Here is a 10880-nt window from a genome sequence, read left to right on the forward strand (position 1 = left end):
GCAGGAGCAGCTCATAGCAATTCATCATATAGCAGCAGCATGAGCAGCTCATAGCAATTCATCATATAGCAGCAACAGGAGCAGCTCATAGCAATTCATCATATAGCACCAGCAGGAGCAGCTCATAGCAATTCATCGTACAGCAGCAGCAGGAGCAGCTTATAGCAACTCATCACATAGCAGCAGCAGCTCATAGCAATTCATCATATAGCAGCAGCAGCTCATAGCAATTCATCATATAGCAGCAGCAACTCATTGTAATTCATCATATAGCAGCAGCAGGAGCAGCTCATAGCAATGCATCATATAGCAGCAGCAGAAGCAGCTCATAGCAGTTCATCGTATAGTGGATCAGAATGAAAATTTGGCAAAAAATCAGAGGAGATCCTCACCTTGTTGGATGAGCTCGTCCTTCAACAACACCTCAAGGCCACGTCCTGGGAGGTGGGGAGGGTGAATAAGGTGCCTTCTGTCGTAGTGTGGCATCAACCGTAGTTGTGCAGCGCCTGCCGGAGTAGTGCGTTGGACGAACCACAGTGGAGCAGCTGCTGGAGACCATGAGAATGAGGGGCGGCACCAGAGGGAGGAGCAGCCAGGGAGATTTGCCCCTACCTGCCGGCCATATAGCCTAGCTGGACAGAGCATCGTCGAAGACCAGGCCAGATGGGACTAGTGGCGATGGCTTGCTGGAGGAACCCTAGTGTTGCAGGCAGGGTATCGAGGTAGAGGGAAAGGGGAGAGGAGATGCAAGCGGGCAGGGCAATGAATGCTTGCGTGTTTGTTTTTACTTGAGGGTGAGGTGTGACGCGGGTGTCACCAGTTGCATTTTGAGTGTAATATAGGCAGACAACATAGTCATTTCACTATTCCCCTTCCCTTCAATTTTTAGTGAGGTTCTACCCGAAACACCCCCCTCCAAAGCGAAATTAGTTAAGCCCAAGCCCATAACTCAAAAATGACTTCTTTACATCTTTTATGGCTTATTTTGACAATAAGCCCTGAAAAGGCGGAATAGAACTGGCCCTTGACCTGCAATTCAATTGTGCGTGGAATGATGAATCACTCCTGCCTGCTATAGTGTACATTTAGGCATCATCATACATGGCATAACCTAATACATGTGCATTCCATTGTAGAATCTGGAATATGCAATGTTTATGTTAGTTCATACGTTGCACATGATGTTTAAATGCCCCTTAAATCTGGTCAGTCAAGTGATGGTCTTTAAGCCTCATTTTTTGCTTCTTTTCTTGATATGTAAGATTTGCTCACACATCTGTTCAATTGCTTGTTTGCATCAGCCAGCCATACTAGGACTGTTTGCTTTGATTACTTGTTGTTCTTGACCTAACACTCTAACAGATCTTGTCAACGATTTAAACACTAAGGGCTGCTGTAGTGGAGCCTTTTCTAACTCATAGGTGGCATAAAGGTTTGGTTGTACACTAAAGTAGGCTCTCCAAGAGTACCTGGAGATCCAGTTCGAAGGTATGACTAGTTTTTACATAGTGCAGACATAGCAAATGCTCGTTTCATTGTGTGCAAGTGCAAGAGATGTGGCATGTTTCATTATGTAGTGTTGTTTTGTTATAATCTCATCCTTTTGTGTTCACAGACTGGAAAGTATGCATATTTATCTTCCAAGGAGACAAGTAACTAGTTTGTGTCACCTTGCGGAGGAGGTGCAATGAAGATAAGATTGAGGATTTACAAGTACAAGTTGTTAGGAAGGAGCCCTGCAAGAGAAGTAGGAGCTGTGCTGAGCCTCTTCAACCTGTTAAGGTAAGCCACTGTATCCAACTCAACAGTTCAATTCATTGTTTGTTTCAGGCATAGTTAATTTGCTCTTTTTAATTGCTTTATTTGTCCTCAGTAATGAGATGCCCAAAGAATGATGCCTGATGTTGGGTACTTGTATAACTATTAGTTGACATAATTAAAGGCCTTACCATTTAATTACTCTGCCGAAGTGTGCCTGAAGCTTTGAAGTCTATTAACCAACTATTATTGAATGTGGCTCACAATCTAGTTTATACTAGGCTAATGATTGCATAGTTTTGCTTGCTGTAGTATGTTTGTATGGAACCCTCTGCTGTTCATTATTCTTCCTAAGACATTAATTGAGCTACATAATGGCCAACTGCTTGCTTACTTCTACGCAACGTGTTGTCTAAATTTGTAACTTGTCTGTGTTTTGGATTGGGCCTCAACATCATGCTCCTCTGGTGAGCTAAGAGAGATTTCTGTATGCAGGCTACACAAACTACCTTTTTTATAATTTTTAAAATATCACCTGCTTATGCTTCATGATGTGTAACATTATTGTTAGTCCTGTTTTGCCATGTACAAAATAGTTTGTCTTACACGCTTCACTGTTGTAACTATATTTTTGCCCTAGTCATGTGTACTTACAGAAACATTTCAGGATGAAGTGACCTCAACACAAAGATCTGCGAGCAGTGCGGCATGGCCATTACCGAATGATTGTGGATTGGAATTGTAATGTGCTGATGTTCTCGAGCATCAACTAGAGGTGGCAAGACAACGTGTACATGATTCTGAACGTACAATCAACAAGTTGAGACTGGACATGCATGTATTAGATGCAGGAGTCAAAAAATGAAACAAGACACTGAGGTAACAACAAATGAATTGGAGATTTTGCAGACTGGAATTTGTGCTATCTAAATCCGGCCAATCCTATTTTCTGAAGAGATTATAGTTCAAATGGTTTATGTCGCGTCCATGATGTATGAGATGTATTTGCCTAGTGTATGTAATTTGATGTTCGTGTATGCTTTATTATCACTGGTGCCAAACCATAATGCCCAGTGGGTATAACCGGCTATAATTTCTTTATTGTATAGTGTAGGATTATTCTACGTTTCTATGCCTTAGTCTCTTTATTGTATAGTGTATGTTTCTTAGAGGTGATAGTATAGAGTAGGATAATTCTTTGAATATGCTATGTCGTTCAAACGGGGGCCAACTCGCCCAAACGTTGTAGTGACCATGGCCGTCCACAGGCCGTATGATCCATGGGCCACCTACGTGACGGACGATCCATGGCCTTCTATGGGCTGTTGGATCTATGGGCCTTCTATGGGCCGTCGGATCCATGGGCCTTCTATGGGCCGTCGGATCAATGGGCCTTCTATGGGCCGTCGGGTCAATGGGCCTTCTACGTCCCGTAGGATCCATGGGCCGTCTATGGGTCATCTCATCTATGGGCCTTGTACGGGCCGTATAAGGGGTCATAAACGGGCTAGAGTTGGAATCGTCCGTTCATGGGCCAACCATAACGGGTCATCATTAATCGGCCGTATTAGATGACGCTATGAAAACGGCCCAACGTATTAATGGGCCACAAACGGGCCGACTGTAACCATGGGCTAAATTGGCCCACAAGCAGAAAATGACAGTAACGGGCCGAAAGTAAACGAATGCTGGAAATGAGCCCAAGAATAAATGGGCCCTGAGAAGGCTGAAAGATAACATGGGCTGGAAACGGCCCAACGGAATAATGGGCTGTTAATGGGTATAAAGTGTACACTGTTCATTACGGGCCAGTTTTACCACGTGCCGTTAATGGGCCGAGGGTTACTAAGGGCCTCATATGGGCCGAAAGACGTCATGGGCCATACATGGGCCGGAAGTTAAAACAGGCTGGAATTATATTGGACGGCCCAAATGACGCTACTGGGCCTAATTCGGATAGGCCATAAACGGGCCCTGGGTTAGCGGGCTGTAAATGGGCTATATGCGAACAGGCCGTTAACAGGCTTGCCATGGGCTGGCCCGCCACCTTTTGACCAAGTCAAATGGGCCAGCCTTTTCACAGGAATGGGCCTCTGTTGGGTCGTGCCACGTGTCGACGTATCATAGGCGCTTTGGGTCCAATGAGTGGATGACATATGTCCCAACGGCGAGCCGACACGTGTTCCCTCCAGCAAATGATGATTTTACACGTGGAAAATCCCCATTGGTCGGGGCTGTTAATGTGTTATTGGATCCAAAACTGGACCCGATAGCTTAACGGCGTTCCATTATGGTGGATGCCACGTGTCGGTCACCCTTAACGAAAGCACTTCTGTGACGTGCGATTTATCGTCATGGAAGTGGACACTTCTGTGATGATAATTTTTGTAATGTCATGGAACACTTCTACGACAGCACATGTATGACTATCTTGATTCTGTCATAAAATTGTCATGGATGTACATGCATGACAGAAAACGTGACCTACTGTGACAAACACATATCATCACGGAAGTGAATTTTTTTTGTAGTGGTAGTATGACTCGTTGTTCAAATTCCTACTGACCACAAAAGGTCCTTCCCAAGATGGGGATAACTTGTGTGCATCAGTTTGATCCTGGATGAGCCGGAGCTCCAAGTCACCTTCTTGAAAGGTTCTAGGTCCTATTGGTAAATCGCCAAACAAGCTGCTACTAAGTCACGATTTTCATCTAACAGGTCATGTGCATCCTGACGGGCTTGTTCGTTATCAGCTTCAACATAAGCCGCCATGCGGGGCGAGTCATGACGAATGTCACTAGGTAAGACTGCCTTTGCTCCGTAAACCATGAAGAAAGGCGTATAACCCATAGACCTGTTAGGGGTAGTATTGATGCTCCTTATCACAGAGGGCAACTCCTCCACCCAACAACCTAGCGCCCGTTGTAAAGGAACCATAAGCCGGGGCTTGAGACCTTTCAAGATTTCCTGATTGTCTCTTTCAGCTTGACCATTGGATTGGGGGTGATCTACTGATGAAATATCAAGCCGGATATGCTCACGTTGGCAGAATTCCTCCGTAGCACCCTTGGACATATTAGTACCATTGTCATTTATAATGCTGTGTGGAAAGCCAAAATGAAAGATCACCTTTTTCATGAATTGAACCGCCGTGGCTGCATCACACTTACTAACCAGCTCTGCCTCAACCCACTTTGTGAATTTGTCAACTGCCACCAAAAGGTGTGTCTTTTATCTTTGGATCTTTTGAAAGGTCCAACCATGTCGAGCCCTCAGACTGCAAACGGCCAAGTAATTGGAATCATCTGCAATTCTTGAGCCGGCACGTGTGCCCGTCGTGAGAATTTCTGACAACCATCACACCTACTGACCAGATCCTCCGCATCAGCATGAGCCGTCAGCCAGTAAAAACTATGACGGAAGGCTTTGGCTACAAGAGACTTTGAACCGGCATGATGGCCACAATCTCCTTCATGGATTTCATGAAGAATTTCTTGACCTTCCTCAGGAGAGACACAGCGTTGAAACGCCCCTGTGACACTGCGATGATGCAACTCACCATTGGCAATTTTCATTGATTTAGACCGCCGAGTTATCTTTCTAGCCAAGGTTTCATCCTTAGGCAACTCGCCCTGGGTCATATAAGCCAAATATGGCACTATCCAATCTGGGATGACGTGAAGAGCCGCCACCAGTTGTGCTTCCGAGTCTGGAACAGCCAATTCTTCCTCCGTAGGCAACTTGATAGAAGGGTTATGCAGAACATCTAAGAAAGTGTTAAGTGGAACCGTCTTATGCTGAGACCCCAGTCGGCTTAAAGCATCAGTCGCTTCATTCTTTCTGCGATCAATGTGTTCCACTTGGTAACCCTTGAAGTGTCTAGCAATGGCATCAACTTCACGGCGATAAGCCGCCATGAGAGGATCTTTGGAATCCCACTTGCCTAATACTTGTTGAGCCACCAAATCCGAGTCGCCAAATCACCTTACCTGGCTGAAGCTCATCTCCTTAGCCATCCGAAGACCAAGGAGCCAGGCCTCATACTTAGCTGCATTGTTAGTACAGGGAAACATCAACCGTAGCACATAACAAAATTTGTGACCTCGAGGGGAAGCTAATACAACTCCAGCCCCCGAGCCCTCTAATTGCCTGGACCCATCAAAATGAATAGTCCAATATGTGTTATCCGGCTTCTCTTCAGGCATCTGCAGCTCTGTCCAATCGTTGATGAAATACACTAGTGCTTGAGATTTGATAGTAGTGCATGGCACATACTAAGTCATGAGGCCTAAGCTCAATGGCCCACTTGGCGACTCGTCCTGTGGCTTCTCTATTTTGAATTATATCTCCTAAAGGAGCAGAACTAACCACAGTGATGAGATGACCCTGAAAATATTGCTTAAGCTTCCTGCTCGCCATGAACACCCCATAAACTAGTTTCTGCCAATGTGGATATCTCTGCTTGGACTCAATAAGCACCTCACTGACGTAGTAAACCGGCCGTTGAACCAGATATTCCTTGCCAGCCTCTTTTTGCTCTACTACAATGGCCACACTAACATCACTTGTGTTAGCAGCCACATATAACAATAATGGCTCCTTATCAAAAGGAGCAGCAAGGACCAGCGGCTCAGCGAGATGTCTCTTCAGTTCTTCAAAGGTGGCGTTAGTAGCATCATTCCAGACAAAATCGTCTGTATTCTTCATCATTTGATACAGCGGTATGGCCTTCTCACCTAACCGGCTTATGAACCAGCTTAAAGCAGCAATACGACCCGCCAAACGCTGAACATCATTGATGCACGCTGGCTTAGCCAAAGAAGTGATTGCTTTGATCTTCTCCGGGTTAGCCTCGATGCCTATGGTAGAAACTAGAAAACCCAAAATCTTTCCTGCTGGTACTCCAAAAATGCACTTGGCTGGGTTAAGCATCATCTTGTAGACCCGGAGGTTATCAAAGGTTTCCTTCAGATCATCTATCAATGTCTCCTTCTCTCTAGACTTCACCAAAATATCGTCCACATAAGCATGAACATTGCGCCCAATCTGATTGTGAAGATAGTTCTGCACGCATCGTTGATAAGTCGCCTGGGCACTCTTAAACCCAAAAGGCATAGACACATAGTAGAAGGCTCCAAATGGAGTAATAAAAGCCGTCTTCTCCTGGTCCTTAACGGCCATCTTGATCTGATGATAACCAGAATAAGCATCCAAAAAGCTCAAACGCTCAAAACCCGCCGTAGCATTAATGATTTGATCAATATGAGGAAGAGCAAAAGGATCAGCCGGACAAGCCTTGTTTAAGTCCGTGTAATCCACACACATACGCCAGGTGCCGTTCTTTTTAAGCACGAGCACCGGGTTAGCCAACCACTCTGGATGAAAAACTTCAATAATGAACCCCGCCGCCAAGAGCCGGGCCGCTTCTTCACCAATGGCCTTGCGCCTCTCCTCATTGAACCGCCGAAGAAACTGTTTGACTGGCTTAAATTTTGGATCAATATTGAGAGTGTGCTCAGCGAGTTCTCTCGGTACACCCGGCATGTCAGAAGGTTTCCATGCAAAGATGTCCCGGTTCTCACGAATGAACTTGACGAGCGCGCTTTCCTATTTGGGATCTAGATTAGCACTGATACTAAACTTCTTAGATGAGTCACTTGGAACAAAATCGACAAGCTTGGTGTCATCAGCCGACTTAAACTTCAGCACGTTTCATGTTATGTAGTTGGCTTTTTCAAAGATGTCATGTCCGCCGAGTCAACATTGTCCTTGTAGAACTTCAACTCCTCTGTTGCACAAACAGATTTAGCGTAAGCAGCATCGCCTTCCTCACATTCCAAGTCTATCTTCCGGCTCCCATGCACTATGATGGTGCCCTTATGACCCGGCATTTTAAGCTGCAAATAAACATAACATGGCCATGCTATGAACTTGGCATAAGCCGGTCGTCCAAATAGGGCGTGATACGGGCTCTTGATTTTGACCACCTCAAAAGTTAACTTCTCGGCCCTAGAATCATGCTCATCTCCAAAGGCTACTTCTAGTTCAATCTTACCCACTTGGTACGCTGACTTACCATGCACCACTCCATGGAAAACAGTGTTGGATGTCTTAAGATTTTTGTAAGTCAACCCCATGCGACGGAAAGTCTCATAATAGAGGATATTGATGGTACTGCCTCCGTCCATGAGTGCTTTAGTGAATTTATATCCACCAACCTGAGGTGCCACCACCAAAGCCAGGTGACCCGGATTGTCAACCCGGGGAGGGTGGTCTTCCCTACTCCATAGAATAGGATGCTCAGACCATCGCAAATAACGGGGGACTGCCGACTCAACAGCGTTCACAGCCCTCTTATGAAGCTTCTGGTCCCGTCTGCACAAACTGGTGGTGAACACATGATACTTCCCACTATTCAATTGCTTTGGATTGGTCTGATATCCAGATTGCTACTGTTGCTAACCTCCCTAGCCAGATTGCTAATTATAGCTACCTTGGTTTCCTTAAGAGCCTTGAAAATTGGAATTTGAACCGCCGCCTGGGCCATCAAAACCGCCGCCACCTGAGCTGCTGCCTGGCCCATGATTGGTATTGAACATGTTAGAGTTCTTGAAATCCTTCATGATCGTACAGTCCTTCCGTAGGTGAGTGGCCGATTTCTGCTGAGTACTGTGCCTTGGACAGGTGATGTGGACCAGATCATGACCAAGGCATCCAAGAGTGAGGTTAATGCTATCACAAATGCTAAACCATTAGAGAATCCAAAGGAATACAAGGGCTAAACCATTATCTTAGTTGGGAAGCTTCTGGTGCCTATTTTGGGAGAAATGACACATCAGATTTCCAGCTGCAACTTCCCACCTAAGCCTAATTAATTCTGGAAGTCTCTAGCACTTTATAGAGGCCAGAAAAGATGGTCTTTGAAGTCATCTTTCATTAAAAAAACGGTGCATCATTTGAGGTCTTGAGTCAATAGTTGTGCAAGTTTCCATGCAAGCTGTCCAGGAATTTATTACAGCGCGAGGCTCAACAAGTTTTCTCCTGCTACAGCTTGGGGCTCATGAATTTGCACTTCATTTTATGTTGTTTTCACACCTAACTAGTGGGTGCTTCTAGTATAAATACTCCCCAGCTGTTCCATGTGAAGGGGGGATGAGATTTCTGAGTTTATGTTTGTAGACAGCCGGTGAGGTTGTGTTGTGCTGTGAGCACTAGTATCGTTGAGTGTTAGCTCATGTGTGTGGATAGGAGGGCCTGTCCTCAATTCATATAGGATCCTTGTGATTCCCTCTTGTGATTCTTCATAGGTTCACAAGCTTCATGGTTTGGGTTGCATCCTTGTAAACCAAGCTAGTTATCTCCTGCAATTTATCTGAGAGTGTTTCCTCTTGTTCTTGCCACTTGAGAGAAACAAAGTTTGCTGAAACAAGTTTCGAGTGAGTTTGTTGCTGCTCCTTGTGAGTTCTTTGGCATCATGAAAGATCATTTCCGAGGCATCCCCTATCATCTTGGCATCAGAGCTTTTGGTTGTTCGCGGTGCTATTTTCTCTCTTGCTAATTTTGTTCTTGAGAAGCTTCCATGGGTTCGAGGAGATCCAGCAGTGTTGATGGTGTGCATGGAGGTAGGCACCTCGTGGAGGAGGAGCTGCCACTTCCCGTGTACGATCCAAGCTTGCAGCCCGCCTATGTGTTGGCATTGGAGGAGAGGCGCATATCGGTCGTGGAGACCAACCTTAGCCGGAGAATCGACTCCCTCACCGAGGAACTTCGTCGAGATAGGCTTGCTGCACGGGGTCGACATCAACAAATCCCCGAACAGCAGGGCCAACGCCACCTTGAGGAGGGGCATGGAGAGCACAACTACGTCTACTCAGGTGATGCTCATAGCTACTAAGCTGCACCACCTCGGCGTGCTCGCTATGACCAGCAAGGTGCTATTTGGGCGCCACCGTCGCCACCATGAGATGGGCTTGCTGCACGGGGTCGACATCGACAACTCCCCATACAGCAGGACCACCATGGAGAGCATTGGAGCGACCACTCCAATGATGCTCGAAACTACTATGAGCCTCGACCACGACATGTTCATCATGATCGTCATGGAGAAGGCCAAGAAGGCTTTGCCATGGGAGGAAGAGGTCATGGGCGTGCTCATCGTGACAATGAAGATGATGGGATTGGTAAATTCAAACTTACCATACCATCAATGGGAAAACAGAGCCCGATGATTATTTGGAGTGGGAGATGTGTGTGGGTCAGATTTTTGACAGCCATCGCTATACGGAGGAGAAGAAGGTACGATATGCATCCATTAAGTTTACTGGATATGCTTTGATTTGGTGGAACCAATTGTGTTGTGCTGGAGGTCGTTCGGAGACATGGGTGCAAATGAAAAAGCTGTTGCAGAGACAGTTTGTTCCTGAACATTTCACAAGAACCTTGTATAATCGACTCCAACGGTTGTGCCAAGGTAATTCTAGTGTTGATGAGTACTATAAAGAGATGGAGATTTTGATGATTAGGACAGCAGTGAATGAGCCAGAGGAGGCCACAATGTCAAGATTCTTTCATGGACTGAATGAAGATGTGCAAGAAAGGATAGAGATGGTTACATATCAAGATTTGCAAGAACTTGTACATCAAGCTATTCGTGTAGAATAGCAGCTGAAGCGTCGCCAAAATCGTAGCCAAACCTATACATCAAGCAGTTGGAGAGGTTCAGTTCAGCAAGAAGTAGACGGAAGTGTTGCTGCAGATTTTCGCTCACACAACAAGATGACTACAAAAGAAGCTAATGCATCAAAGGTTGAATCTTCCAATACTCCTGCCACTCGCATTAGTAATATTCAGTGCCATACATGCAAGGGTAGAGGTCACTTCAAGAAGGATTGTCCTAATTTGAAGAAGGTTTTACTCACAAATGATGGATATGTCACCGATGACTCAAGTGACAAATCTGAATCTGAGAAGAAAGATGCAAACTGTTGTACTTTTGAGACCGGAGCACCTCTGAGTTCGGATGGAGGAGATGGTGTTAATATCATGGTTCACAAAGTGGCTCATGATGATGCACCTATTGTTGAGAAGGTCCAGCGACAAAATGTGTTCCAATCCATTTGCAA

At 45.6% G+C, this 10880-nt stretch overlaps 1 pseudogene; it reads right to left on the bottom strand.

Moving 5' to 3' along the window:
- LOC123101279 (zinc finger protein 36-like) overlaps positions 1-9607 on the bottom strand; it is a 31663-nt pseudogene extending 22056 nt beyond the window's left edge.
- Between the last annotated feature and the right edge of the window lie 1273 nt (positions 9608-10880).

The sequence above is a fragment of the Triticum aestivum genome, chromosome 5A (genome assembly GCF_018294505.1).
Source record: "Triticum aestivum cultivar Chinese Spring chromosome 5A, IWGSC CS RefSeq v2.1, whole genome shotgun sequence".
In the NCBI taxonomy this organism is placed as follows: Eukaryota; Viridiplantae; Streptophyta; class Magnoliopsida; order Poales; family Poaceae; genus Triticum; species Triticum aestivum.